Genomic DNA, 3,922 nt, shown 5'->3' with positions numbered 1-3,922 from the left:
GATCGTGCCACTGCACTCCAGCCTGGGCAACAGAGCAAGGCTCTGTGTCAAAAAAAAAAAAAAAAATTAAAGTCAGTCTAGTTGATACATGGAGAGTGGCTTGTTGGGGGACAAGAAGTGAAGCAGAGAGACCAATTAGGAGACCATGGCAGTAGTCCAGGTGAGAGGTGAGAGTGGTTGGAACAGGGTAGTAAAAGAAGAATTGGAGAAAGTCAATGGATTTGAGATGTGTTTTGGAGGTTTTGTTATCAGGACTAGCCAATAGTTTTGGTGTGGGAAGTGAAGGGAAGAGGGGAATCAAGGATAACTCCTCAATTGTGGCTAGAATAACTGGGCAAATTGAAGTGCCATTTACTGAGATGGGGAAGAACAGCTTTCAAGGGAAAGCCAAGCACCATTTTGAACATGTTATGTTTGAAATGCCTATTGATTATCCAAGTGGAGTTGTCAGGTAGGCAGTTGGATATGTAGTCAGCTCAACTGGGAAGGTCTAGCTATAAATATAAATTTGAGAGTTGTCAGTATATAGATGTTACTTAAAGCCATGAGACAGAATGAAATTGCCAAAGATGTAAGTACAGATAGCAAAAGGAAGAAATCCAAGGATTGAGTCCTGGGGCATCCTTTAATGGTCAAGAGAGGAATGGCTACTAAGACTGGATGAAGACAGTAAAACTGAGAGTGAAGAGAGGCGAGTGTTTTACATGACTCAAGGTCCAGTTAAGAAAACAAAACAGGACTTCCGTTTCCAGTTACTGAGGCATGAAGATCCAGTGTTCCAACCCAGTGGGAAATGGGGCCTTTGACTGAAGAGGAGACCCCTGTCATGTTTGAGAAGATTGCAAAATTCATCGGGGAGAATCTTCAGCTGCTGGTGGACCAGCCCGATGGCACCTACTGTTTCTGACTGCACAATGACCAGTGTACCATATGAGTGAGAAGATTATGAAGCTGGCCACCAATATCTCCGGGGATAGGCCAGTGTCACTGAGGACCTGCTTTGGAAAATTCACTAAGACCCACAAGTTTCGGTTGCACATCACAGGCCTGGATTAACTTGCACCTTATGCCAAGTATAAAGTATGGATAAAGCCAGGTGCAGAGCAGTCCTTCCTGTATGGGAACCATGTGTTGAAATCTGGTCTGGGTCGAATCACCGAAAATACTTCTTAGTACCAGGGAGTGGTGGTGTACTCCATGGCAGCCATCCCTTTGGGTTTTGGGGTGGCAGCAAAATCTACACAAGACTGCAGAAAAGTGACCCCATGGCAGTTGTGGAATTTCATCAAGCAGACATTGGGACGTATGTGTGGCATGAAGAGACACTGACTTAAAGTCATTGCAAGGACAGGCGGCTGTGTGGAAGGGCCGAGCTTTGTTTCCTGTGTTTGTGTAGACTCTACCATCATGTTGCGTTTTGTCAACACTCTGACCTCTCCAGGGACTTCTTAGTTTACCGTGCTCTCTGTCACTAACAAGTGCAGGCTGGATTCTTATTATATACAGAGATAGCTTAAAAATGGGGTTTCAGATCTTTCTGTTTGTGACAAAATAGAATATTCTTTCATATTTGAATCAGAGGGCTTCTTGTTCTAAGAAATAGGTTCAAAATCATTGGAACTAGGAACAAGAATTATTGTTATCTGTGATAACACTTTGTTTTCTAAACTCATAAGAACACATGGATTTTCTTTTTCATTAATATGAAAGATAGACATTGCTATCAGAATAGTAGCCACATGGAGTTTTACAAATGAAATTTGGCTAAAATAAGAGCAATTTGTTCAGCTATTTTTCTATACAGTAAGTGCTGTGTGGTACGGAAGAAAAATGGGTTCAAACCCCAGTTCTGGCCAGGCATGGTGGCTCACGCCTGTAATCCCAGCACTTCGGGAGGCTGAGGTGGGCAGATCATGAGGTCAGGAGTTCGAGATCATCCTGGCTAACACAATGGAACCCCGACTCTACTAAAAATACAAAAATTAGCTGGATGTGGTGGCATGCGTCTGTAGTCCCAGCTACTCAGGAGGCTGAGGCAAGAGAATCGCTTGAACCCAAGAGGCGGAGGTTGCAGTGAGCCAAGATCGTGCCATTGCACTCCAGCCTGGGTGACAGAGCAAGACTCTGTCTCAAAAAAAAAAAAAACGAAAAAACAGTCTGCCAACTACCGGTTATATGGCCTTGAATGAGTCATTCAGCATTAATAAGGTTCATTTTCTTCTGTTTAAAAAGACACAAAACTTGCTGGGCGTGGTGGCTCACGCCTGTAATCCCAGCACTTTGAGAGGCTGAGGTAAACAGATCACCTGAAGGAATTCGAGACCAGCCTGACCAACATGGAGAAACCCTGTCTGTACTAAAAATACAAAATTAGCTGGGCATGGTGGCACATGCCTGTGATCCCAGCTACTTGGGAGGGAGAATCACTTGAACCCAAGAGGCAGAGGTTGTGGTAAGCCAAGATTGTGCCATTGCACTCCAGACTGGGCAAAAAGAGCAAAACTCTGTCTCAAAATAAATAAATAAATAAAAAGACACAAAACTTAAAAAACAGCTTTGGCCATCTGCGAATTAGAAATCATGATTGGGCTGGGCGCGGTGGCTCAAGCCTGTAATCCCAGCACTTTGGGAGGCCGAGGCGGGTGGATCACGAGGTCAAGAGATCGAGACCATCCTGGTCAACATGGTGAAACCCCATCTCTACTAAAAATACAAAAAATCAGCTGGGCATGGTGGCACGTGCCTGTAGTCCCAGCTACTCAGGAGGCTGAGGCAGGAGAATTGCCTGAACCCAGGAGGCGGAGGTTGCGATGAGCCAAGATCGCGCCATTGCACTCCAGCCTGGGTAACGTGAGTGAAACTCCGCCTCAAAAAAAAAAAAGAAATCATGATTGTAGGCTGGGCACTGTGGCTCATGCCTGTGATCCCAGCACTTTGGGAGGCAAAGGTGGGCAGATCCCTTGAGGTCAGGAGTTTGATGCCAGCCTGGCCAACATAGTGAAACTCCGCCTCTACTAAAAATACAAAAATATTGGCCAGGTTTAGTAGCACACACCTATAGTCCTAATTACTTGGGAGGCCGAGGCAGGAGGATGGCTTGAACCTGGGAGGCAGAGGTTGCAGTGAGCTGAGATCCATGCCATCACACTCTAGCCCGGGTGACAAAGCAAGACTCCATCTCAAAAAAAAAAAAAAAAAAAATCATGATTGTAAAGCATCTAGTACAGTGCCTGGGAAATGATAGGTGTGGAATAAATGGTAAGAATTATTTTTATATTATGTATTCCTGTTTTTAAGTGTAGAGTTTTATGAGTATAATTTGATTATATTATCTTCTTTTTTACAAGCTGTTTTCTCAGTCTTTTTCTAGGATGGGATAATCCTAGGCTGGAATTTTTTTTCATCACTATGATTTTAGAAAATATAATTTTTTCTGTGAACCTTTACTTACTTGACTGGATTGTACTAAAAGCACTGATCAGAGACCGTGACATAAAAATTCAGTCTCTTTGACCTTCCCCATGCCTCCCAAGGTTATTTTAAGATCATTAGAATATTTCTTTAATAACATTTTATAGACAAAAAATTGAAAGACTACCTGTATTGCAAAACTAAACTACTTTTTAATGAATATACTGCTTAAGTTCCAAAGGTGAAGTCTTTAAGAATACATTATCAACTCCTGCTTTAAAAACAAAAACAAAAACAGAAAACATTCAGAATTGTAAACAATTTAACATGAGGAACTGGTACTCAGGTGATAGAAGACCTTAGAATTCCAGGAAGGGATGATGAATTGATCCAGAGATTTAGCAACAGCAGGAAGCTGCTTCACCTCTAGGGGTAGAGGGACAAAAGCAGAAGGTGGTATCACCCAAGTCTGGGATCAAGGACCACCCAGCAGAAGCAGGAATGCCAACCC

The 3,922-nt window shown here is 43.1% G+C and overlaps 1 pseudogene; it reads left to right on the top strand.

Annotated features, from left to right (window-relative positions):
• LOC116536610 lies at positions 1-1,912 on the top strand (annotated as a pseudogene).
• The last annotated feature ends 2,010 nt before the right edge of the window (positions 1,913-3,922 follow it).

The sequence above is a fragment of the Sapajus apella genome, unplaced genomic scaffold (genome assembly GCF_009761245.1).
Source record: "Sapajus apella isolate SASKATOON/1434 unplaced genomic scaffold, GSC_monkey_1.0 scaffold102, whole genome shotgun sequence".
Taxonomy (NCBI): domain Eukaryota; kingdom Metazoa; phylum Chordata; class Mammalia; order Primates; family Cebidae; genus Sapajus; species Sapajus apella.
Note: the sequence above shows the minus strand (reverse complement) of the source record. Positions and strands in the feature narration are given on the sequence as shown.